Here is a 27,159-nt window from a genome sequence, read left to right on the forward strand (position 1 = left end):
CGTGGCCGGGAAGGGGCGTGGCCCTGCAGTAGCCGAGCTTGCAGTCAGCGGCCAGAGCTCCTAGGAGGTTCGGGGGTCTTCAAGGGGATAGAGGCCTCGGTCGGCCTACTGACGCACACGCCCGGCAAGGACCCTCACCTGGCACGTCCTACCTCAGTTCGGTTCAGCCGCCTGAGCTGCCCACGAGAAACCTACCTCAGCCGCCTTTCTCCGCTGAGTTCTGCGTCCACACCGCCGGTGCGGAGGGGCAGACAGCGCTTACCAGGAGCCCGAGCCACCGCCCTCGGCCCGCGCAAGCGCAGTACGCGCAGGCCGGCAGCGGACAGAACCCCTCCCTAGGCCCCGCTCCCTACGCCTGCGCAGTCCGCACTCGTCCCTATGTCCGGGTAATGGAGCCACCGTCTTCGGCCCCACGCAGGCGCAGTCGCTCAGGCCCGTCTAGGAGAAGGACCAGTTCTGGGCCAAGCGCGTCGCGCAGGCGCACTTTACGAGTCCCGTCTCCCGCAGTGGCGCGCACGGGGAACACGGAGCCCCCTTCTGTGCCCGCTGAGCCTCCTGTAGGGGCGGGGTCAGCGGTGGGGTTGCAGCCGGTTGTGGGTCCCCAGCCTGGTTGAGGCGGTGGGTGGCGGAGACCCGAACCGTACGCGAGTTGGGGATGTGGAGCGATGGCGGCCGGACCCGAGTTAGTGGAGGGGGGACAGTGGAGGCCTCACCCAGTGTTGGGAGCGAGGCAGCAGGGGCCGCTGCCGGACTTTGGTTAGGAGGTGGGGCAGCGGGGGCTGCGGATGGACCCGGGTTAGGGCGTGGAGCTGGGAGGGCCGGGACCGTACCCGGGTTAGGGGGTGGGGCAGCCTGAGCCAGGGCCGGACCCGGGTTTAAGGGGTGGGGTAACGGGGGCTGCGGGTGGACCCGGATTAGGGGGTGGGGCAGCGGGGGCTGCGGATGGACCCGGGTCAGGTGGTGGGGCTGCGGGGGCCGGGGCCGAACCCGGGTTAGGGGGTGGGGCAGCGGGGACTGCGGGTGGACCGGGATTAGGGGGTGGGGCAGCCTGGGCCAGAGCCGGACCAGGGTTAGGGGGTGGGGCAGCGGGGGCCGGGGCCGGAGCCGCGTTAGGGGGTGGAGCAGCGGGGGCTGCGGCCGGTCCTGGAGTGGGGAACAGAAACCCATTGTGGGTGACAGAAATGGCAGATTTCTGGAGTAGGCCCTCCTTTTTTCTGCTTTTCTATAATAATTCAGTTAGCTTTCCCATCTATGCTGTGAAGTGAGAACCATTTGACATTCTTTTCACTTGACAAATCAGACATTGATTAAAGTTTTCATTTCACCAAGAAGTTTGATATTAGAAGGGAAATAGGGAAACGTCAGTGCCCTTACTGTGCGGTGGTCTCAAGGTGGGCAGGTAGCAACACTGTAGTAGGGGTGGGGGGTCGGGGGGAGGTGGTAGGAAAAGGTAGTCAAAATCACGCAGACAATGGAGTAGTGGTTGCCCGGGGGAGGAGAGGAAAGAGGTGAAGTTGATGGGTATGGGGTTTGCGTTTTTACAAGATGAAAAGAGTTAGGGAGATGGATGTTGACAATAGTTGCACGCGAGGGAAATATATTTAATACCACTGAAGTGTGCATTTATAAATGGTGAAGGTGGTAAATTTTGTGTGCATTTGACCACGATAAAAAAAAAAAAGCAGGAAAACAAACTATGAGGAATGAAAAGGGAAGTAAGTACATATTCTATAGATTTTTGTTAATGTTTATTTATTTGAGAGAGAGCATGAGCAGGGGAGGGGGAGAGAGAGAAGAGAGAGAATCTGAAGCAGGCTCCACACCGACAGCAGAGAGCTTGATGTGGGTTCAAACTCGGGAACTGAGATCATTACCTGAGCCGGTATCAGACGCTTAACAGCTTAACTGACTGAGCCACCCAGGCTCCCCTGGATTCTGTGAATTTTTAAAAGATAATGAACATATGATGAAGCTATATGTCGAAAATTTTAGCAAATCATAAAGTGGGAAAATTCCTTGAAAAACAACTTACCAAAACTGAACAAGAATATTTCGAAATGGGGCGCCTGGGTGGCTTAGTCGGTTGGCAACTGACTCTTGATTTCTGCTGGGGTAATGATCTCGTGGTGGTGGGACTGAGCCCTGTGTAAGGCTACGTGCTGAATGTGGAGCCTGCTTGGGATTCTCTCTCTCTCTCTCTCTCTCTCTCTCTCTCTCTCCCTCTCCCTCTCCCTCTCCCTCTCCCTCTCCCTCTCCCTCTCCCCCCCCCTCCCCCGTTCATGGTGTGTGTGTGTGTGTCTTTCTCTTCCCCAAAATAAATAAATAAACATTTCAAAAAGACATTAGAAAATCTGCATAGTTCCATATTTGTTAAAGGAATTGATTTTATCACTTAAAACCTTCTCACAAAGAAGCCCAGATGGCTTCACTAGTAAATGCTTCCAAACATATTAGCAGAATATGATATCAGTGTTAAACATTTTCTTCCAGAAAATAAAGAAAAGTGCAATACTTCCTAACTGGTTCAATGAGGCCAGCATAACTCTGCTATAAATCAATCCAGTGAAAGATAAAATTACATATCATGACCAAGTATGGTTTACTCTAGGAATGAAAGCTTGTTTAAAATTTAAAAATCAAAATTGTTTCCACATTTCAGGTTATAGGATGAAAAACATAGGTGCAGAAAAAAACATTTCATAAAACTTGACACCCACTAAATTCACAAAACTAGAAATAAAAAGGAATATCTTAATCTTAGTCATCTATTAAAAACAGGTAACATAGCAAAATAGTGCGTGCTTTCCTCCTGGATTCAGGAAGAAAAGAAGGATGTCCTCTATCATTTCTATTCAACAGTGGAAGGGTGATCGTACCCCAATGCAAGAAGGCAAAAGGAAGACGATGTGTAAAGACTCAAAGGAAAAAGTAAAACTCAATTCACAGATGGCATGATTGTGTATGCAGATAATCCAAAATAATCTATAAATAACGCATTATAACTAATAAGTGAATATCCTAGGCTGGAGATGAAGGACCAATATAGTAGCAATCAACAGAAATTGCAATCTAAAAATTCCATGTACAATAGTACCAAGTAACATCAAATGTCATCTGTCTTTCAGTAACTGACAACTGGACAAACACACACAGGATGTAGATCTAAACACAATCACACCAATGATTTCATTAACCATCATAATTAATACACCAAACAACTACAGAATATACCTTATTAAGATCACATGGAATGTTAACCAAGAAAGACAATATGCTTGCTGACCCATAAAATAAGTCGCAATAAATTGGAAAGATTGAAATCTTAGCGTATATTCTCTGACCGTAATGAAATACAATTAGAAATCTAGCAAAGTTCCAAATATTTGGAAATTAAGCAGCATATATCGAAATAATCCATGGGTCAAAGGAAGAAACCAGAGAGTGTTAAAAAATTGAGTGGTAATGATTTAAAAAAAAAATTTTTTTTTAATGGAGCACGTGGGTGGCTCAGTCAGTTAAGTGCCCGATTTAACGATCATGATCTCGTGAGTTCGAGCCCTACATCCAGCTCTCTGCTGACAGCTAGGAGCCTGGAGCCTGCTTCGGATTCTGTGTCTCCCTCTCTCTGCCTCTCCCCTGCTCGCGCTCTCTCTCAAAAATAAATAAACATTAAAAAAATTTTTTTTTCATTGAGTGATAATGAAAATGTACTGCTGTGGTTTGGAAGTCTGTGTCCCCCAAATTCTTACATTAACTAACCCCCATCAGGATGATGTTCAGAAGTGGGGCCTGGGGAAGGAGATTAGATCATTGGAGCAGAGCCTTCAAAAATGGGATCAGTGCCTTTATAAAAGACTACCCCAGAGAGCTCCTTGCCCCTTCCACCATGCAAGGACACATGGGGAAAAACCGCCTTCTGTGGCCCAGGAAACCCTCACCAGACACTGAATTTGCATGATCTGGGATTTCCCAGCCTCTAAAACTGTGAGAAACAAATGTTTATTGTTTGTAAGCCACACAGTTTATGGTATCCTTGTTATTACTATCCAAATGGACTAACATGTACATTAATATTTGGGGGATGCAAATAAAGCAGAGCTTAGAAAGAAATTGATGTTTTCAGTGCTTACACTAGAATGGAAGAAAATTTAAAAGCAGTGATCTAAATTTCCAATTTAAGGGGCACTTGGGTGGCTCAGTCAGTTGGATGTCCGATTTCAGCTCAAGTAATGATCTCATGGTTCGTGAGTTCAAGCCCCACGTCGGGCTCTGTGCTGACAGCTCAGAGCCTGGAGCCTGCTTTGGATTCTGTGTTTCCCTCTCTCTCTGCCCCTCCCCTGCTTGCACTCTCTCTCAAAAATAAGCATTAGAAAAAAATTTTTTAAATAAAAAATAAAAAAATAAAATTCCAATTTAAGAAACTAAAATTAAAAAAGAAAAGAAAAGCAAATTAAAAACAAACTAAGTCAAAGAAAGAAAATATATTAACTAAATAAATGTTAAGTTAAATAAACAAGTCCGTGAACTAGGAAATAACAGAAAAAATTAACAAAGACAGAAGTTGGTTCTTTAAAAAAAATTAATAGAATTGATCAATTTTTAGCAAGAATTATCAAGAGAAAAAAAACTATCAATATTAGAAATAAAAAGGGGGACCTCTTCCCAGATCACACCAATATTAGAAAGATAAATGGGGGGGGGGCTGGCTGGCTCAGTCAGTAGAGTAGGCAACTCTTGATCTCAGGTTGTGAGTTGGAGGCCCACATTGGGTGCAGAGATTACTTAAAATAAAATCTTCAAAAAAAAAAAATGGGGGGCACCTGGCTGGTTCAGTTGGAGGAATATGCAACTCTTGATCTTGGGGTCATGAATTCGAGCCCCATGTTGGGCATAGAGATTACTTAAAAAAATAAAGAAAACATTTTTAAAAAGATAAATTAGAAGACCATGACCAACTTTATGCAAACACATTTGATAATTTGTATGAAATGGATAAATTCCTTTAAAGGCATTACCTTTATCAAAACTGACACAAAAGAAAATGAAAAATATATATAATAAATGAATTTGTTAAAAACCTTCCCACAAAGAAAATGTCAAACGCAAATTGTTTCATTGCTGAATTCTATTAAATGTGTAAAAAGATATAACACCAACATTTAACAAAATTTTAAGAAAACAGGGGATGGACACTTTCCATTTGTTTTATGAGGGAAACTTAACTCTGATACAAGCACCTGACAAATAAAAGAAAATTACAGACTGATATCTCTCATAAAAATAGACACAAAAATCCTTAACAAAATCTTAGAAAATCAAACCCGATGATAAGTGGAGGGGGTGATACATTATTAAGGTGGACTGGAGTTTATCCTAGTAGTGCCAAATTGGACTATAACACTTGCAAATCAATGCAATTTACAATCTCAACAGAATAAAGGAGAGGAAACATATGATCATTCAATCCTTTAAAAATTTTTTAAAGGATTTGACAAAACTCAATACCCAATCATGATGTTTTTAAACATCAGCGACGCAGGCAGGCTAGATCCAAGGACCCAGAGGAGGGAGTCCAGCAGAGGGACTTAGGCTTCCGGCAGGACAGAAATCAAATGTGAGCCGGAAAGTGAAGGAGTGAAAACAGACTTTACTGAACAGTGTGAGTGACAGAGAAGAGGAGATGGAGTGTCTGGGAGACTCAGAAAGAAGAAGGAGTCTCATCGTCGCCGGGGGCTAGGGGTTTATATTGGAAAGGGGTCTAGGGTACGTAGGTGTTCCTTCAGGAATACGGGGTAGGGTCCCATCAAAGGCAAGTGTCAGGTGAATGATAGGTGTTATTCCATGAGTCACCAAAGGTAGGGGGTATTGATGCCAGTGTCAGCCAAGGTTTGTTCAAAGTTAATGTCCCAGAACATGTTTGAGATCTGGCTCTTCTTAGATGTTATCAGGTGTTCAGGGCCTAAGACAAGACTCAGAAAGATTAACTTTTTTGCTTCCCCCTTCAAGTGGGAACAAAGCTTCTTTGGCTTTTTCAAAGGCAAAATATGGGACATGAGTAAATGGGACCTGGCAGAAAAACGGCAGAGATGGAGCCTTTCTACAATGGAGTTCCTCAGCTTCCCTACCTTATCAGCAAAAGTAGAACATCTTTATCTCTAAAAAGGCATCTTTTAGAAACCCTAACACAAAAATCATACTTAATGATGTTATACTGAAAATCCTCATTAGAAACAAGCAAATGCATCCACTGTCACTACTTCAGTTCAGCATTTTATAGGAAATCCTGACCAGCACAATAAGGCAAGTAAAGCAATAAATAAATTAAAGGAATAGCTATTAGAACAAAAGAGAAAATTGTGTGCATTCACAGATAATTAGATTGCTCACATAGAATGGCCTAAGGAATCACAAAACTACTAGAATAAATAAGTGAATTTAGCAAGATAGGAGGATAAAGATCTGCATAGAGAAATATGTGTATTTTTATGTGCTAGGAACAAAACATTGAAAATGAACTTTTTTAAAACCCACGTATAACAGCACTGTAGTGTGAGCTCCTGACAATTACCTTTTTCAAGCATCATGTAAGTGCCTAACGTTAAGCTTCTGAGTGCCAAGGTCTCCACTTCACAGACATCCATCTCCAATAAATACATCGCCAGCTACACACCAGATGAAAAGCCACAACACCCTGCCCATGAAGTTCCCTCTTTTAGAAAGCACCAGCTGACCTGACTTTTTGACCTCTTGCTTTTCCTTTCCTGAAATTCAATTCCTGCTCTTATGTTTAAAATTCACCAGACCTCTAAAACCCTAGGCTACCGGACTTGACCTCAATAAAGGCAGAACCCCAGGCCCATATTCTCCCCTCTTCCTCCTGCCCCCCCCCACCACAACCTCACCGTGGGGCGCTGGACGGTTACCCTCCAGGAACTGTGAGTAACACATTTTCAAAATTCCCTGAAGGTGGTTGCAGCTGGGCATCTTGCAGTCATAATAGCAAGGGCGGATCCAGCCACATTGGCTGCACCTGGGGGAGTCTGTGGGCGTTTGTGCAAACAGTGGGGTGGGGGGGGGGAGTCTGTGGACAAACAGGGTGGGGGTGCGGTGAGTGTCCCCAGGCATTTCAAGTCGATAGCGTCCCCAAGGATAGGCTGAGAGCAATGCAGAACAAGCATCAACTTAAATGCTTAGGAGTAAATTTTTATTGAAAAAAATTTTTAATGTTTATTTATAAATTTCAAGAGCAATGCAAAGGACCTAGAATAGCAAAACAATCTTAGAACAGTATTGTAAGATATACACCTTCTGACTTCAAGAATTATTATAAAGATACAGTAATCAAGGCAGTGTGGTATTGGCAAAATGATAGGCAAAGAGATCAATGGGACAGAAAAGAAAATCCAGAAATAGACACTTTTATAGTCATTGATTTCGAATAAAAGTGCCCAAGCAATTTTCACGAGAAAAGTCTTTTTGGAAGATGTGCTGCAGGAACTGGCTATTTGTTTAGAAACGATGACCCTAGATGCCTACCTGCCACTACACAGACGCTTATTTGGGATGGATCATAGACCCAAATATAAAAGCTAAAACTTTAAACTTAGAGGTAGCAAAGTTTCCGTAGATGTAAAAAGCACTAACAATAAAATTAAAAAATGGGAAATTAGACCAGGGGTCAGGAAACATTTTTTGGTAAAGAGCCAGGTAGTAAATATTTTAAGCCCTGCAGGCAGTGTCAGTCAGACTGCTAGACACGGCCTTTGCAGCAGTATTAAGAGAGCTACAGGCAGTATGTTTATGAATGGGCGCAGCTCTAAGCCCAACAAGGAGCCTGAACTCACAGCCCCCAGACCAAGCGTCGCATGCTCCTCCAGCTGAACCAGCCAGGCGCACCCTCCCCCCCGCTTTATTTTGGGTGCAGCTGTGTTTTAATAAAACTTTTATTTACAAATCCATTTGCCGACCACAGTATCAGACTATCAAAATTTTAAACTTTGCTCATCAAAAGACACAATTAAGAGAGCGAATAAGTAAACCATAGACTGGAAGAAAGTGTTTGCAAAACATCTGCATATCAGGGGCACCCGAGGGGCTCAGTCCATTGAACATTATTAGGTCAGGATCTCATAGCTCTAACTGTGGTTAGAGCTGAACCTGCTTTGGATTCTCTGTCCCCCCTCTCTCTCTGCCCCTCCACACTTGTGCTCTGGCTCTCAAAGATAAATAAAACATTTTAAATTTGCATATCAAAAGAATTGTATACTGAATATATAAGACCCCTAAAACTCAGAAACTAATTAAATAAATAGAAATGAGCAAATGATTGAATAGACACTTCGTGAGAGAAATTTTACAAATAGTCAATAAGTACATTTTTAAAAAGTCCCTCTACAGTTTTAATCATTGGAGAAATAAATATTAAAATCCCAATGCGATACCTTTACACAGAACAGCTAAAATTAAAAACACTGACATCCAAATGTTGGCATGGATGTGGAGAAACCAGAATTATCATACGTTGCTGAGGAAGTAAAATATTACAGCCACTATGGGAAAATGGCCGTTTCTTACAAAGCTCAGCATACTACACAAGTCCACTCTGGCTGCCACAATTAAATACCACAGGCTGGTTGGCTAAACAATAGACATTTATTTTGACAGAGTTCTGGAGACTGGAGGTCCATGATCAAGATGCCAGCAAATTCAGTTTCTGGTGTCTCTTCCTGACTTGTGGATGACTGCTTTTTCAGGGTCTCGAATAACAGAAAGAGAGATCTAGTATCTCTTCCTCTTCTTATAAAGGACACCAGTCCTATTGGAGTGGGGCCTCACCCTTATGTCCTCATCACCCTCATTACCTCCCTATTAGCCCTGTCTCCAAATAGTCACATTGGGGGTTGGAGCTTTAATATATGAGTAATGAGTGGCTACAATTCATAACACAGATATGTACCCAGTGGCTCAGAAAAAGAACCCCAGGGCATTGTCCAAGAGAAATGAAAACATACATCCCCAAAATGCCTTGTCCAAGAATGTTCATAGCAACTTTATCTACAATAGCAAAAAAGTTGGTACCGTTACAAACGCCAGTCAACAGGAGGATGCATATACACAGTGTAGCATATTCATACAATGGAACACACCTCAGGAAATTTATGTTGGCAAAAGCACTGCCAGCTTGGACTAAAAGGGACTGAGCTAGTTCAAAATGAAATAAGACTGGCTGTGAAACCCATACAGCCACTCTGGAAAACAATGTGGCAGTTCCTCAAAAAATTAAAAATAGATCTACCCTATGACCTAGCAATAGCACTGCTAGGAACTTACCCAAGGGATACAGGAGTGCTGATGCAGAGGGGTACTTGTACCCCAATGTTTATAGCAGCACTTTCAACAATAGCCAAATTATGGAAAGAGCCTAAATGTCCATCAACTGACGAATGGATAAAGAAGATGTGGTTTATATATACAATGGAATACTACGTGGCAATGAGAAAGAATGAAATATGGCCATTTGCAGTAACATGGACGGAACTGGAGGGTATTATGCTGAGTGAAATAAGTCAGTCAGAGAAAGACAGATATCATATGTTTTCACTCATATGTGGATCCTGAGAAACTTAACAGAAGACCACGGGAGAGGGGAAGGGGGAAGAAAAAAGAGTTACAGAGAGGGAGGGAGACAAACCATAAAAGACTCTTAAATACTGAGAACAAACTGAGAGTTGGTGGGGGGTGGGGGAGAAAGGAAAATGGGTGATGGGCATTGAGCACTGGGTGTTGTATGGAAACTGATTTGACAATAAATTATATTTTAAAGAAAGAAAGAATGCTGCCTGTGGGGACCCCAACTTTCTACGGGCAATTATCATTCTGAGAAAGCCAGTCAGCAGCAAACATGGGCCATTCCTTATGGAAAAGGAAGGACACCTGATGGGGCAGAGGCCAGCACCCTGAAAACAGTGGACTGCGACGCCACTCCCAAAGAGTGCTGGAGAACACGGCGTTTGTGAGCCACTTACAAAGGAGCAGAGCCTATTTACCTCCCTGGACCTGGGGACCCAGGAACACCACCCTGCAGGATTTCAGGATTTCCCTGAACCAGTGATGAGTATGTGCTTTGTACATACCCCTGTTTGGATGGGAGCATCCATTGTGTCTTCCTCCCGGAGTATCACCAGCGTGTGCTGTGTGTGTGTGTGTGTGTGCGTGTGTGTGTGTGTGCAAGGAGGCACAAATGACTTGTTCTCTTTGTGCACAAACCTTGGGAATAAGAAATGAACCCAGCGAGCCTCAGCTACCTCTGGACCTGATTTAAATCATGAGATCCGGGGCGCCTGGGTGGCACAGTCGGTTAAGCGTCCGACTTCAGCCAGGTCACGATCTCGCGGTCCGTGAGTTCGAGCCCCGCGTCAGGCTCTGGGCTGATGGCTCAGAGCCTGGAGCCTGTTTCCGATTCTGTGTCTCCCTCTCTCTCTGCCCCTCCCCCGTTCATGCTCTGTCTCTCTCTGTCCCAAAAATAAATAAATTAAATAAATAAATAAATAAATAAATAAATCATGAGATCCTGAATTGCAAGCCTAATGCCATAATTGGAGGCGGCTTTGGGGGTTCCTGAGATACCATGAGCAATGCTTTGTGGTGAGGGATGTAAATATTTCGTGGCCAGAGAGCTAAGTGTGGCCAAAATGGCCTTAAGACTCTACAGTTTTTCCCAGCATGAGGTAGGCCCATAAATCTTGGGCTGGTCTTGTGATGTGCCTGTAGAAGTAGCAAAAGTAATCTCAACATGCCATTCAGTTTCCATTGTCACACTCCTGACTGAGTCGCTCACACACACACACAACCATACACACACTTAACACCAAGCCTCCTCCACAAACAGAGCCACCTAGATGCCCAATGGTAACTATAGACAAAACAGTGAGGCCAGCTGAGGCCAGCATTAGAAATGGCTGGAAGAATAAATCCCAAACGGCAAATGCACAGAGTCACGAGCTAAATAAATAATTGTTGTTCTAGAACAAATGTTGGGACAGTTTGGTATGCAGCAAACACTAACTGATACATCCAGGAATCCTGATCAAAAACACAAGGTGGTGTCACCACACCCTCATCAGAATGGTTAAATTTTAAAAGACCAAAAATACTTAGTGTTGGTGAATATCTTGAACAATCGGAGTTCTCGTATGTTGCTGGGGGTGGGGAGGTCAACAGGTATAATTGTGTCAGAAAACTATTTGACAGTTTCTCATAAAGATAAACATACACCCATCCCGTAATCCAACAATCCCACTCACAGGCATGTATCCATCCAAAGACAAGCATGAGAAAGTTTCAGAGTAAAGGCAGTGGGCACGAAGGAGTCTTCTGGGATGCTGGAATGCTCCACATCTTTAAAAGGATAAAATTGGTGTAGTATACTATGAAATTTACACAATATAAAGCACACCTCAATTGAAATTAATCTTTACAATGTCTTTAAAAAAGACTTGTGTCCTCTACTATTTGTAAATAGTTTGTGGCTAGATGGTGAGCTGTTGTGACTTTTTAAATGGCTCTGAAATCTTTGACACCGTTCCCAACAAGAAACAGGCCCCGTGTTTCCTCTCCTTGAATCTGGGTGGGCCTGTATCTGCTTTAACCAGTAGAATACAGGGCAAGTAGTGACTTCCAAGGTGAGCTCATAAGAGGCCACGTGGCTTCCTTTGGTTCTCCTGGAACTCTGACTCTCAGGGCACCCCTCTCAGTGTCACTAGAAGAGCCCAGGCCACTTGAGGACAGCACACCTAGTGCTCTAGACAGCAGTCCCAGCTGAGACCAGCCTTCGGGTGGTCTCTTACCTGGTGCAGACATGTGACTGAGGAGGCCTCCAGGTGATCCCACCCCCATCATTTGAGCCATCCCAGCTGTTTGGTCTTCCCAGAGGAGACCTCATGCATTTCAGAGCCAGGCTGAGCCGTGCCCCTGTGCCCTGTGCCCTGACCCCTTGCACCCAGTAAGACCAAGACAGCAGTTGAGGTTTTCGTGCTGTCAGCTGGAACAGAACTGAGTACTTTGAAGCGGGATGCTGCTAGGACCTGTGGCGGAGCTCGGGGACAGGCCACAGAGAGAAGCTGGAAGGGCCCTGTGGACCGCGTCGGTGTGAGGCGGGCAGGCTTGAAGAGGCCGTCAGCCAGTCCCCAACAAAAGCAAGGAACTGTGACTGGAAGCCAAAGGAAAAGCCTCTTGCTACCGGGCGGTGGGAAGTCTGGCACCACGGCTACCGTGTGGAGGGCGTAGAAAAGGCTCATCAACTTGTGGGGTCAGTTAAGGAGGTTTCCAGGCGGTGTTATGAGGGTCCTGAGGTACCTTGCAGCTGCACATAATAAGAAATGGTTAGAGAGAGAGCAGCCAAAGAAGAAATGATTCTGTGCTCACACAGACCTTCCAGGAACTGTGAAGGAGTCAGGAGCGGCTGGGCTCAGAATGAAGCTATGCTTCACCCCCATCCGTCCCAACAGAAGGTTCTCAAAGAAGAGAGCTCAGGGCAAAGACAGAATCTGTGGCACTGTTGGGAAAATGTGGTCTCAGAGTGACAGTGAGGCAGGCTGGGACAAGTAAAGCCCTCTGAAAAAGTTCAATTGGCATCTGAAAGACCTATTCGGATGAGCCAAGGCCTTCTGTGGACCTTACGCATGCACCTCTCGGACCCTCTCACTTAACAGCCTTCCGGGAACCTAAGGGCATTGGGTCACAACAGTCTTGCAGGCCCCGACTAGCAAGGGGCCCATTTCAAAGAGGTTCTGGGCGTGGGTTGTGTCTCATGGAGTGAACGTCAGAGAAGACCCAGTTATTGGGAAATTGTACTCACGACGTCAACACCAGCTTGGACTAAAACCACCAGAGATAGCACAAAATGGAAAGAGGCATTTGGCCCCCTGTGCCGTGGCAGGCCTGCAGCAGACTAAGAAAACTACTCCACTGCAAACACGGGCTACTTTGTATGGACAAGGAACAATGACTTAGAGGGTGGAATCAAGACCCCAGAATGCAAAGTTGGAAACCATGGGGAATCTTTCCCAGGGACACTACCAGCCCCTAGTCAAGGAACTGGCGCACTGAGCTGCAGTGGATTTCGGAACTGCTATGGACGGTGCCTGCTCTACATCCCACAACCCCCCTTTTGAGTAGGAGTGTCTTATTACGGCCATCCTAGCCCTGTCCCAGCACCGGTGAGGGGATGGAGTCAGGTCACTTGTCTCAAAATGAGCGAGAAACACACTGAAGAAGCTGTTCCCGAGGCATCCCACTCATCTGCACGTGGGCCTGTTGTAGGTGGTGAGATCCTGGAGATCTAGCCCCCACAATGGGATGAGGCCTTGGGAGTCCTGGGGAGTTTATTTTGCACGTGCATGGGGTATGGCCATAGAGCAGGCTGTATTTTCCAGTGTTGGCCCCAGCAATTTCTCCCTTCCCACATGATCCTCTCCAATGTGACCCTGCCACCTCTCCAAGAGGTGAAGTCTAAACCCCTCCCCAGATTCTGGCTTGGCTTCCACCTGCCTGCAACCAACAGAATGTGACAAAAGTGACCTACGTGACTTCGGAGATTAGGTCAAAAAAGTCCATGCAACTTTCACCTGGTTCTCTTGGGGTGCTTCCTTTGGGGAAAGGCAGACCCCGTGTGAGAAGCCGACAACCCTTAAACCACCTTGCTGGAGAGGCCACATGTCGGCACTCAAGTTGGCAGTCCCAACTCAGCCCAGCCTTCCAGTAGTCTTTGTCAAGGCACCAGGCATGTGAGTGAGGCCACCGTGGGCCCTCCAGGCCAACTCAAGTGCCAGTTGAATACCAGCAAGGACCTCAGCGGACACCACCTGGGGCAAAAGAAGAGCCCTGCCAAGGCCAGCCCAAACCCTGACCTATAGAACTTGTAGGATCTAATAAAATATGGGGATTTTCAGCCACTAGGTTTTGGGGTAGCTTGTCTTGCAGCAATAGTAACTGGAATATTCTGTCCTGTTAAGAAAGTATCCTTCCTACATGTGTGATCCAGAAGGATGTAATTCACTGATGATGGAGTTCTGGCCACTTCTTTTTTTTTTTTTTTTCAACATTTATTTATTTTTGGGACAGAGAGAGACAGAGCATGAACGGAGGAGGGGCAGAGAGAGAGGGAGACACAGAATCGGAAACAGGCTCCAGGCTCTGAGCCATCAGCCCAGAGCCCGACGCGGGGCTCGAACTCACGGACCGCGAGATCGTGACCTGGCTGAAGTCGGACGCTTAACCGACTGCGCCACCCAGGCGCCCCTGGCCACTTCTTAATAAAGCCTGTGGCTGGGGCACCTGGGTGGCTCAGTCAATTGGGCATCTGACTCTTGATTTGGGCTCAGGTCTTGATCTCGGGGTCATGGGATCCAGCCCTGCATCAAGCTCCACACTGAGCATGGAGCCTGCTTAGGATTCTCGCCCTCTCTCCCTCTGCCCCTCTCCCTCTCTCCCCTGCTCTCTCTCTCTGAAAATAAATAAACAAAGCTTTTGGCTACTGAGAGCACAAACAACACAATAGTTTTTAAATGATGGAATTATGATTGATTTTTATTTATAAGGAATCTGATGAAAGTTTGGTAGCTCAGATATGCATACAAAACTCTTCCTACAGTATTGCTTCTAGAAATGCTCTTAGGAAAATAAAGACTAAAGACTGAAGAATCACATATAGGCCCATCTTCCTTTCACTTTTATTCATATGTTCCCCCAAAGACTTACTTTGAAAAGAGATACTGAATTTGCAAAAAGAAATACCTACCTCCAAAATATTATAGAGAAAATATTTCTCTTTTGCTTCTCTGAAGAGGGGGGCGTTTCCATATGCTGTCATGCATGAAGGCAGCACTTCAATGTGGTCAGGGCTTGGACTCTGAAGACAGACCAGGGGTCAAATCCTGGCTTTCACTCTTGTCAGTGATGTAACCTGGGTAAACTATTTCCCTCCTGTGAGTCTCCGTTTCCTGAGGATGAAGAAAGTTTGTGGCCTGGACAGGCTGAGAATTCTGAGAACGCCTGCTGGCTTCTTCCCCCTTCTCAAGGGTTTCTTCACATGTGCCCACCTCAGGTCTCCTTGTCGTGTGGGCGCTGCAGTAACTCCTGTTACTGGGGCCACTCTCTTTAAACTAAGGGTGGGTCTCTGCCTCAAACAATCCTGCTGCGGCCAGGGACAAGCCCTAGGCTACGCTTTTCAGACCACCATATGAGGGGCCCCGACCACCTCCAGAACCCAAACCCCACACTGCTACCCAGTTCCTGGGGCCACCAGAGCACATCCAAGTCTGAGACCTGCTGAGTGCTCTGCCCAGTGAGAGAACACCGGGCACGCAATTCACCATGCGGGGGGGGGGGGGGGGGCGCTGGATGCTTGTCACTCCAGGAGGGAGTTTGCCTGAGAGAGTCACCAAGAGCCCCTTCAGCCGCCTTGTGGCTGCAGGACCGTCTTGGCCCAACATGGCTCTCAGGTTCCTCATCCTCCTTTTAGTTTCCAGGAAGCAACAGGGGCAGCAGGTCGCCTGGAGGGGCTCGTACCCACGTACCCACGTGCACTCTGCCCCGCTGAGCGCTGGGATTTGCATTTTAGAAACTACGCTAGCAACTAACACTGCCCTTGTCTGCCTCTGCTTCCCATGGTCCTAGTTGGCCTCTGGCTCGGAAAAGGGAGGAAGCAAGCCTGCAGTTCAGACAGACAGACGACCCCAGGTCTTCTGGAGGCCAGAGCCATTCCAGGGACCCCCAAGGCTGCACCCAGAGCATACTGCAAGAGCCCTCCTCAAGAAATCTTTTAAAAAGTTTCAACATATTAAGAATTCATCACTTGAGCTAGTGATATAAAAATATTACATAAGACACATTTAAAAGTCTAAGAAGAGGGGTGCCAGGGTGACTCAATCGGTTAAGCATCCAACTTCGGCTCAGGTCATGATCTTGCAGTCCGTGAGCTCGAGCCCCTGCACTGGGCTCTGTGCTGACAGCTCAGATTTCTGTGTCTCCCTCTCTTTCTGCCCCTTCCCCACCCACGCTCTGTCTCTGTCTCTCAAAAATAAATAAACATTAAAAACATTTTTAAAAAAAAGTCTAAGAAGAGATCATTTTAGATGTTAACAAATTTAATATCAACTTATTCAATTTTATTATTTTAGGTCCTTAGTTTCCAAAAATAGTTTACCCTTCCTATGATTTCATCCACATATTCTTTACATTTTTATTTATATTATCATTCATTTGAACTATTAGATAATAAGTATACCTCTGGATATATTTCAGTTATATGAAAAATTTTAAAACAGTGCTGACTCTTTACAACATCTTTAACTTAAAGTTTGTTTTTAAAAAGCAAAGAGGGGGGAGCCTGGGTGGCTCTGTCAGTTAAGCGTCCGACCAGCTCAGGTCACGATCTCGCAGTTTGTGAGTTTGAGCCCCGGGTCGGGCTCTGGGCTGATGGCTCAGAGCCCGGAGCCTGCTTCCGACTCTGTGTCTCCCTTTCTCTCTGCCCCTCCCCCGTTCATGCTCTGTCTCTCTCTGTCTCAAAAATAAACGTTAAAATAAATAAATAAATAAATAAATAAATAAATAAATAAATAAATAAATAAATAAAATAGAATAAAAAGCAAAGAGGGATGCCTGAATGGCTCAGTTAGTTAAGCATCCGATTCTTGTTTTCAGCTCAGGTCACGATCTCATGGTTCACGGCATCGAGCCCCAACTCATCAGAGCCTGCTTGGGATTCTCTCTCTCCCTCTCTCTCTCTGCCCCTTCCCTGCTCGTGTGTGCACACGTGCACATGAGCATGCATTCTGTCTCTCAAAAATAAAGACTTCAAAAATACAGATAAATAAAAAAGAAAGAATGTTATTGTCCTACAATAGAAAACCACCGGAAGTTAGGCTTCTCGATTTACACGTCTGTATCTTTCATCTTCCCCATTTTGTTCTTCACTGAATTCGCTAAGTAAGCCAACTCATGCCCACCTGCATGGGCATTCTTGCTGGAGACAGTTTAACCCCACAGCGGCATTTTCATACCGAGGTGTGTGAGTCCTCATCAGTTAGCTCGTTTTATCAACTGAGGAGGGTTTTGTTGATCAGTTGGCTTCATGTGGTTGAGTACTGCGTGCCTGTTCTGGGCCCACAAGGGCACAAAGCCATAAAAATGCTGATGCTTACAGACAAGTTAAATTAAAAACTGTTCCCATTAACAAAATACAAATAGGCTAAGACAGTGATTTTTTTTTTACAAACTTTAAACCTGACATGGGTTTATGGCAAATTTCCAAGAGTCCTTAAAAGTTATAAAAAGTATAATCAGATAATAACCTGTAGCAGAGTTCTGCTGAGGGAAAAACAGTCAAGTTCTCTTTCGATGCCTTTGCCTGAGTCAGTTCAACACCTTCTCCCTCCTCACAGAGATGAGACCTCATTCCCGGGCAACGAACGACCTCACACACACACAGCAAGGCTGAGGACCGGGCGGGGTGGGGGATGGGGGGCTTTGTGTGGAGCACGCTCGCTATGCTCCAGCCTCCAGCTCCTTCTCAAAAAAAAAAAAAAAAAAAAAAAAAAAAAAAGAAGAAAAGAAAGAAAAAAAAGTTGAAAAACAAAAACAAAAACAAAAGCCCTGTTGTTTTGAGCTGGGTCCTAACGTTGCCATGGATCCAAAGCCAACCCGAGCGCCAGAGTGGATGCCAGCGCTGCTCACGTTGGGCCTGCCCTTCTGGAAGGGAGCACTGGTTTTGGAATGACTGGTTAGAAACCAAATGGATTCATGGAATTTGATGTGGTATAAAAATAATAAAATGTGATACCCATGAAATACGGATACTCCATCACAATTTGCCAAACTGGGGACCTCCTGGGCTCTAAGTATTCAAAATTAGCCAATGAGTTCCTTCTGCATTTTTAGACCCTAATCTGTTGGCTCAGAAAGAAATCTCTGTCCCTCCACCCTTTTGCATCAGGAGCTTTCCACGGACAAGGACAGTTACTTTTGTGATAAATTCAGCACAGTAGGTTCTCTGCACGGCACATACATGTGCACAGGCATTTGTGTGATGCGTGTACAAAATCCCACTTACCCAGCAGCCATGCTCTCAGGGGTGCGTCTTGCCCCCTCTTTCACTGAGGCAGAGGAAGGTTAGATCTTGCTCAAGGTTCTCCACAGAGGTAGGACTCAAACCAAGGGAGCTCCACGACAAGGCCCCCACCATCGCCCCATGGCCTCCTGCTGGCTGGTAGCAGTGATCTTCAGACCAGGAAAGGCAATTCATTCTCATCACCTTGACACTTGCATTTACGACCACAGAAGCCTTTTGTCCCTTCTCCCACGTCCCTTTAGAACACAGGCGTCCTATTCTCCCTACGGACATGGGTCACTGTAACGGACCTCGTGAGCAGCTTGGTGGCGGATGGCACTGTCCTTTGTACCAGAGAACAATGTCTCTGTCCAAGGCCTTTCCTCCTCGAAAACTCAAACCAGAATGCCTCTTCCTGCCCCCGGTGCAGACTCAGCTAGGCCCGGGTCTAGTTTCTGAATCAGTTGGTGCTAAGGGTTTGCTGAGTGCACGAAGGGTGGCTGAAGGAAGATGGAGCATCTACGTGATGGGGGAAGACTCTGGCAGAAGCTCTGTGCACCCAAAAGATCCACTAGCCTCTGCGTCCACTCTATCCACTTCCCTCTTGCTGGGAAGCGGACCCCCCTTTCCATGACCACTGACAGAGTGCCCATTCTGGGAACCCTCACCCAGGGAGCCCTCACCATTAGGTCACACGGGGTGCCTTTGGCATCGAGAGGTGCTGTGGACACACTAGGGTTGGGCCCCCTTCACCCTTTCCCAATTCTCCCCAAAGTTTTGCAGACTGAAACGTTGGGCATTTATCAATAGCGCCATGACCGTGAACCAAGTGGATGGCTGTTGGCTATCGATATGGCAAAGCTAGACAAGTCAATTCAGTTGTTCACAGTGGACACCTGTCTTCCAGGGGTCACACCAGCAGTCCCTTTCAGCCCCTGGAAAACACCCATAGTGATGGTTATCCAAAACATCCAACCCTTTGTTGGTACACTGTCTCCCTAAGCTTTTTCATTATTTGGGCAATAGTACATATTCCTTTTATAGTGGGATATTTATATTTACAATGTCTTATTACCTCATGTGATATTGTGATATAATAAGAAATATATGTTTGGTCTTTGTGCCCCCAGTTGTGAAGCCTTGGAACTCCCTGAGTGATGGGGTGAGGGGGGTATCTTCTGTTGTTCATAACAAGCTCCCTCCAACCACACTCGGGACTATGCTAATAAGGTGGGTGACTCTTTGAGGATGGGGGCTGGACTCTGAAGGAATAGGCCACAGGATCAGCAGGGGGAACTTTTAGCCCCTCTCCCAGCCTCAGGGAGGGGAGGGGAGGGGAGAGGGGCTGGAGATCGACTCAACCACCAGTAGCCAATGAGTTCATTAATCATCCCTACAAAATGGAACCTTCAACCAAACACAAACGGATGGGGTTCAGAGAACTTCCAGGCCTGTGAACACATGGAGGTGTGGGGAGGGGGATGCACCCAGAGGGCGGGGAAGCTCTGGGCCCTTCCCACCGCATACCTCGCCCTGTGTACCTCTTCCATTTCTCTGTTCCTGAGTCGTTCTAGCAAAGTAGTGAACCCGAGGAGGGGGTCGTGGGAGCCCCCGGTTTATAGGCAGTCAGTCAGAAGTATGTGTGGTCCTGGGCAGTCTTGTGGGACTGAGCCCCTAACCTGTGATGTCTGTGCGAACTCCAGGCAGATTGTGTGAGAACCGAACCGAACGGTAAGACACGCAGCCGTTGTCAGAGAACCGGTCAATGTAGGGAAAAAAACGTATATGTGGTGTCAGACATGTTCTGATCGGTAAAATACAGATCATAGCACATCAGTTGGGGGATTTTATACATTAAAAAACTGGCTACTGGTTTCAGGCACAGTGCTGTGGTTTTCCTCCATTTTGTCCCTTCTGCTAAGCTTACTCTCTCCATACAATATCTTTAAAATTTTTTATTTTGAAATCATCTTAGCCTGATGTAATAGTAAAAAATTAATAAACATTTTAATTTTTATGGTTACCTAGTGCATCGATCTGGGTCCAAGTGGATGTAAAGAATTATGAAAGTACAACAACAAAGTAACTACACAGAGAAATCTCAAGGGCTCCCCAGGCATGAGGGAGAGCAAGTGTCCAAAGGAAGACAGACCGACAAGGACCCTTGCCCAAGGCTGGGCTTGGCTGGCTGCCCAAGCTGGAGCCGGTCCACAGCCCATGGGGCCCCGCGTGTCACTGCCAGCACAAGCATGCAAGGCCCTGGCCACTCTCCGCCCCGGCCTCGTGCCAACGCTGCAGGGGGCACCCCGAGGAGGGACGAGGCAGGGTCGTCTCCTCGCCACTTCAAATGAGGGCAGAGAGCCACTCAGGCTCAGGGCGCCCTCTGCGAACACAACCCCTGCGTGAGCGCACCCTCATCCCGGCCTATCTGCATCGCAGCTGTGGACTTGGGAGCACAGAACCAACGTGAACATAAGGCTGTGGCTGCTGATGCGCCCATGAGCAATCTCCGACCCAGAACTGTGGGCCACCCACCGACATTTCTGAAACAATGACACGCTATGTCCTTAGCTCACAAGCAGGGTAAAATCACAGCGCTCCCCAGTCCTTGACACACCCCTGCGGAGGACAGGAGAACCCAGGCTGCTGGGTAGGTGCACAGAGGACGCTGGGGTGCAAGCCTGAGCTGTGCAGTGACAGTTCCAAGAAGGTGAGGAGACCTCCAGGGCACAGGCAGGCTGAGGAGGGCCGGGGGACACGCAGAGGGGTGGCGAGCTGCTGTGAGCACAAGTTCTACAGCGTCCGTGTCAGAGACCCAGGGCAAAGTAACCACCGGGTCCAGGCCAGGCTGCTGAGTCACCGAGGGCTGTCCTCTCTGGACACGGGGCTGGGCACCATCAGATGCTGTAAAGGACACTAAAGCAGGACTGAGACAAAGCGAGACCCGCCCCACAAGGAGCAGGAGGAGAAGCCCCTGCTAAAGCCCTCTCTGCCGAACTCAGCAGGTGCACAAAAGAGGGCCGGGCCGCGAGCAGCGCACAAACACTGAGGCGGCCAGAGAGGTGGATAATGACGGGCAAGTCCGGCCATTCGTCGACTCAGCATCCATCAGCAGCAACCCACATGCATCGGGACCCCTGGCAACAATTGAGTGCTTCTCTGTTTCTACCTTAAAAGACACAACCGATTCTGTTACTGGTGGTTCTTCTCCAAATGAGAAGGTGCACAGTCCCAGGGCGGTCATTGTGCCCATCTCTGGCTCTATTAATTACCCCCCAAGTTCAGTCAGGGTTCCACTGAAAATTCAGTTACCTAAAGAGTAATGAAATGCTACCCTCCAACAGCTTGTTTGTAAAATAAAAAATGGGAAGGAGAAAGAAGAAAAAGGTTGGTAAATAAACACGTGTGGGTAACAAGCAAACGCTGTGCAAGCTTCTACAGGCCTATTTATGTAACCGGTCACAAGGTCACCATTGACACTCATGGCTTCCTTCTTCAACTACCCATTCCATATGTCCTTGGCCCTCAGCAGGAACCTGTTCTGGATTCCTTATTTTGGTAGGATGACCCAAACCTTCATCCCTGAAGGGCCCGGGTCCTCAGTAGTCCTGCTTTATTTTTATTTTTTGGTTGCTGTAGTTTTCCAGGAATCCCTACTGGTGGTCATGGAAGTACTGAGAGATGTCCCAGCAAATGTCCTGTGTCCCCAGTCCTCCCTGCCTCTACTGTGTAGGTAACCAGACTCTCCTCTCTGACTCTCCCCTCCATGATTGGGATCAATCACTGAGGCTAGTGGATTAACCCTTTTTTTTGCCTGACAGTTTAGAGGCATAAGGAGCCCAAAGTGGCTAGGTGGCAGTCTCAGCTTCTAATTCAGTGGGACCACTGCTATGACCCCTGAGGAAGCACTCCGCTCTGGAGACAGATCTCCAAACCATCTCAAAGTTGCCAGGACAAGAAACAAAAATTCTGCAAGTAGGTCATGAAGTGCACTAACGAGAGGGACACCTGTACTTCCAACTCTAGATTCCCAGACCTGCACATCCCGGCAATGGGGACACAGCCGCACATAATGGACCCTGATTCCAAGTGTGTGTGGCATCCGATAAGACAGAACCCATCCTTTCAGGATGTTACCTCCCTTAACTGACTCTTCAGGAAGCTGTCTCGCCTTTCACTGTCAGCCACTTCTGAGTTAGTGGACATGGGACAAGACCAGTGAATCTTACGGGCCTGAGCCCATCGCGGCATTTTCCTTGCCGTGGAATCAGTTCCTTGATGATACACAGTGCTGTCCAGAACGCCATTACAGTAGATAAGGCTTCCGTGACGTCATGGGTTTTGGTGCTGGCAGAAACAATACAGTGGAGGGAAGTCAAATCCATACCCAGAACATACATCTATTCCAGTGAGGACAAGTCTCTGCCCCGTCTGTGATGGAAGAGGCCCAGTGTAACCGGCCACCAGGCGCCTGGCGGCTCACCGCAGGGCTCAGTGTTGGCAGACCAGACACCTGGGGGCGGCAGGAGCTGGGGCAGCTTCGGTGAGGGGGAGTCCATGTTGTCGAGCACACGCACGCCTCCACGCCTGCCACGTGGCCACTCTGTTCACCGGCACATGGAGCAAGCCCTGGCATGGCTGTGGCGAGAGCTGGCTGACACACACGGGGCTGATCATTTTCCTTCTGATTATGCGGAGACCCTTCTGCAGCGCACGCCCGTCGGCGGGCATTGGCTCAGAACACAAATGTGTTCACAGACTGCTCCTCGACAAAGGTCCATCCACACGCCTTCCCCAGGGCCTCCTGTCACCAATTTTCCAATCCTGTTCCTTCCAAGTTGCTGACCAACCAAATCACTAGCAACTGCCCCCAAATGGATACAGATCCACACTCTGGCCACGGCTCACTCCAGACATAGTGGACAACCACAGGCACGGCTCAAAGTTCTGCCATGAGAGGATTCCTTTACCACTGTCCTTCAGGGTGAGCCTTGAGCGGGGTGCCGCTCTGTGTCCATCCAATTCAGGTGGTGCCAGCATGGCACACGCACCCACCTGTGAGCCAGCACAAGCGTCTTCTGTCATAGTCAACAGCTTGTAAAAATACCCCAAGAGGGGCACCTGGGGGGGTTCAGTCGGTTAAGCCTCCAACTATCGATTTCAGCTCAGGTCACGGTCTCACAGTTTCATGAGTTCAAGCCCACGGTCAGTGCAGAACCTGCTTGGGATTCTCCCTCTCTCTCTCTCTGCCCCTCCCGTGCTCACTGTCTCTGACTCTCTCAAAATAAATAAATAAACTTTAAAAAAAAAAAGAGGGGCGCCTGGGTGGTGCAGTCGGTTAAGCGTCCCACTTCAGCCAGGTCACGATCTCGCGGTCCGTGAGTTCGAGCCCCGCGTCGGGCTCTGGGCTGACAGCGCAGAGGCTGGAGCCTGTTTCCGATTCTGTGTCTCCCTCTCTCTCTGCCCCTCCCCCATTCATGCTCTGTCTCTCTCTGTCCCAAAAATAAATAAAAAAACGTTGAAAAAAAATTAAAAAAAAAAAAAAAAGAAAGAAAGAAATACCCCAGGAGTCCACAGACATGGATTGAGAAAAAGGAGGCAATGCAACAGGACTTGGTGTCCAAGGACTCAGAGCCACCTGCTCATGCCTCCTAGACATTTCCATTCGATAATACGCTACTGTTACACACACCCAGACTTATGGAGACGTGGATCAGACAGCACTTGAGCTGCATGGTTTCCTGATGTCCCAGGGTTAGGTGTTCAGTCTCCACTGAGGTCTAACAGCAAACCAGAAGCTGTTCTTTTTTTCTTTTTAAAAATTGTTTTGGGGCGCCTGGGTGGCGCAGTCGGTTAAGTGTCCGACTTCAGCCAGGTCACGATCTCGCGGTCCGTGAGTTCGAGCCCCGTGTCAGGCTCTGGGCTGATGGCTCAGAGCCTGGAGCCTGCTTCCGATTCTGTGTCTCCCTCTCTCTCTGCCCCTCCCCCGTTCATGCTCTGTCTCTCTCTGTCCCAAAAATAAATAAACGTTGAAAAAAAAATTTTTTTTTAATTTTTTTTAATGTTTGTTTGTTTTTGAGAGAGAAAGAGAGAGAAAGAGAGAGAAAGAAAGAGAGAGAGAGAGAGGCAGACTGCAAGTGGGGGAGGGGCAGAGAGAGGGAGACACAGAATCCAAAGCAGGCTCCAGGCTCCAAGCTGTCCGCACAGAGCCTGACGCGGGGCTCGAACTCACAAACCTCAAGATCATGACCTGAGCCGAAGTCCGACGCTCAACCGACTGAACCAGCCAAGTGCCCCTGAGAATATGTTCTCAAAATGGGAATAGCTAGCTGCCAAACAAGACACAGACTTGCTTCAAAATCCTAGAAGGACCCTCCTATCAGCGCTTGTCAGAGGGTCCGTATTGCATCCACATGTGCCAGAGACACTTCAAATATCATCAGATCTGCAGGATCCTCTGAACCAATGGTAACACAGCTTGGCCTGCAGCCTAAACTTGCTCTGGTCCCCACCGGAAATGCCAGCCTCATGGATGGAAGTAGCACACGCACATGTAGTATATGTCATGTCTAAAGCCCCCAAACCTCAACCAAATGTTATGCCTCTTTTCCCAGCAGGTGGTGCCCGGGGGTTCTCCAACACGCTCCAGAGCACTGACACCACCCCTGGAACTTCACTGAGGTGGTGGCCCCTAAAGATTTGGGGGCCTTCTCTCCCCCCGTCCAGTTTGCAGATGTCTTACGAAGGCATCAGACCCAGTCAGCGTCCTGTCTTCAGTAGAGTGGACCAGTGTGCTGCTGGTCAAGGTCTCCGTAGACAATAGTCTGGCATTGAGCAGGAGAGCGGATGTATCCCTGAGGCAATGCTGTGAGGGTCTGCCTGCAGCCTGCCAGGTAAAAGCAAACTATTTCTGGTGTGTCTTAACATTGGTTTTGAGAAACAGATGCCCAGTGCCAGGGCCTGTGATGATCTTCTCCAGGAGAGATGTTGCATCTGGCACAGCAGCTGAAGCCACCAGCTGACCACATTTGGGACAGTCCCCATTCTCCCTAATCCATACGCCGTCTGCACAGGCCAAACTGGCAAGTGAAATGGGTTTGTGCTTAGTATCACCACCCTTTCTTATGTCAACTCTTTGAGAACGGCATTCATCTCTGAATTCTCCCAGGGGTGCAGTGTTTCTCAGTTTACTGTCACGATAAGAAGGGGAAGTTCTAGGAATGTTCCCCTAGCTTTGCCTGTCATAATGGTCCTCAGCTGGTATGTAAGAGTGCCAGTGAGGGGATTCTGCCAGTGGCCAACTATGTCTGTTTCGATTATACTTTCAGGTGCACCTCCCGGGCCCGCTGTGAGCTGGTCTAGTTAAGACTCTATCACCTGACCACCACAAATTCCTACATGGACTAGTGGGCCACGGTGCCATTTTGTTGCCCCAGGAATTAGGACCAACTCAGAGCCCATATCTCATAACCGGTGGAGAGGTCTAAGTGTTTCCTTTCAGATCTAAATGTTTCCACTATGTGGTCACATTTGCGAGTAGCTGCAGGTCCCTTGGGGAAGGTATAAATGAAGGTTCTTAATGTGTACTGGCAGTAAGTACGGGGCCTTGTCTCAAGGGAACCTGGCCTCACCTTCAATCAAGAGACTCGGGGTCCAACCCAACTTAAGTCTGGAAACTTGGGAGACGGGCTGCGATTCTCCACACTGGTGATTCAAGTCAGATTTTGATTACCAGACCTGGAGTTTTTCCTGTCGTGTGGGTTAAGGACTGCTTGAGTAGGCTGTGCATCTGTCTCATTCCCAGGGACACTGTAATCAGACAACCACTGCCAAAGATCTCCATGGACCAAAGCATCCTGACTACTGGTATGCCCCTCTGCCATCACCCCACTGAGATTCAGGAAGCCTGTCCCAAAGGCACCATCTCACATGGTCATCTGTAGGCTATGAAGAGCTTCCTACGTGTTCTACTCAAGAGCATAATTCTCATTGCTTTAGTGCAGGGCTCTCCTGTGGAATGCAGGGGTAGGGACTGGATGTGCAGGTCACATGTGACTAGACCAGGGGTCCAGTCCAATGAGATGAGACCCCAAGTCGGGGAATTGGGAGAGGGGGCCAGGGTCATCTGGAAGTGTGAAGGCCAAGGAGGAACCGTGGGCCCCAGACAACCTTGTGGATGAGGGCCATGAGCATCCCTCTCCCAGGATGGTTTTAATTTGCCCTAAGTATCTCCTCTGTCAAGAGGTGGTGCTGACAGCTGGTGAGGTCACATGCACCCTCCCCTGTTCTTGTGAAGTCTTGTGTCTGTGAGGTCCTGTGGGTGGGTACAGGGTGCCACCACGGGGGCCCCATAGCACTTGAAAGCCCCTCTCATCCAGAGGGTGGAAACTCTCCCAGCCTGTGAGCCCTGGCACCCCTCTCCCCCAACTCTGCTCCCACAGAGCCTGAAACACAGTAGGCACAAGTCCCACTTGGCTGTCCCAGGAGGCTGTGCCGTGTGTATCCAGAGGGCAGGCCCCTTGCTCAGGCGTCCAATAGTTGAATGAATAGATTCCAAACTCCTTTTTTCTCTGCAGGAGTGGGCTGAAGCTGTTCTGTGTACACTGAAGGGTGCACACAGGGTGAACCCCTGCCTAGTGCCTGGCACATACCACCCAGTGCCCCTGCTTTACAGAACACACATGCACGTGACCCTTCACCAGGCATCAACCTGTGGGGCAGCCGAGGACATAGGATCAAACCACACCACTCAGATCCTACCTCATGCAGGTGTGGGTGCAGGCTGGGGGTCTAGGACGGGACAGCTCAAGCCCCAAGGCTCGCAGCTCAGTGCTGTTTCCAGGACATACTTCCAGGTGTCGAATAGTCAAGAATTTCCTGGTAAAACAGATGACAACACAACAGCTGTGACCACGGACATCTTGCGTCCTGATCCTTCGAACGTGGCGGCTGTGAGCCTGAGTCAGCAGAAGGGCCCTGATTCTGATTCAGATGTCCTTTGAGGAGTTTGAGGCCACGGCTTTCTGTGTAATTTGGTTAAAGGAGCGGCTGCC

General features: G+C 47.8%; 1 protein-coding gene across 9 annotated transcripts in view; it reads right to left on the reverse strand.

Annotated features, from left to right (window-relative positions):
* The window catches only part of PRMT2 (protein arginine methyltransferase 2), a 72,160-nt gene that overhangs the window by 37,011 nt on the left and 7,990 nt on the right, over positions 1-27,159 (reverse strand). For 4 of the 9 annotated variants that reach the window (XM_006935787.5, XM_045036461.1, XM_045036460.1 and 1 more), the window contains exon 1: positions 196-354. The exons of 2 other annotated variants lie outside the window; for them this stretch is intronic. The gene's annotated coding sequence lies outside the window, so the exon portion shown is untranslated. Of the gene's footprint in view, positions 1-195; positions 373-26,866; positions 26,984-27,159 lie in introns of those variants that run through there. 3 more of the 9 variants (XM_045036456.1, XM_045036458.1, XR_006584698.1) reach the window with 2 other exon arrangements.

Source organism: Felis catus, chromosome C2 (genome assembly GCF_018350175.1).
Source record: "Felis catus isolate Fca126 chromosome C2, F.catus_Fca126_mat1.0, whole genome shotgun sequence".
Lineage (NCBI taxonomy): Eukaryota > Metazoa > Chordata > Mammalia > Carnivora > Felidae > Felis > Felis catus.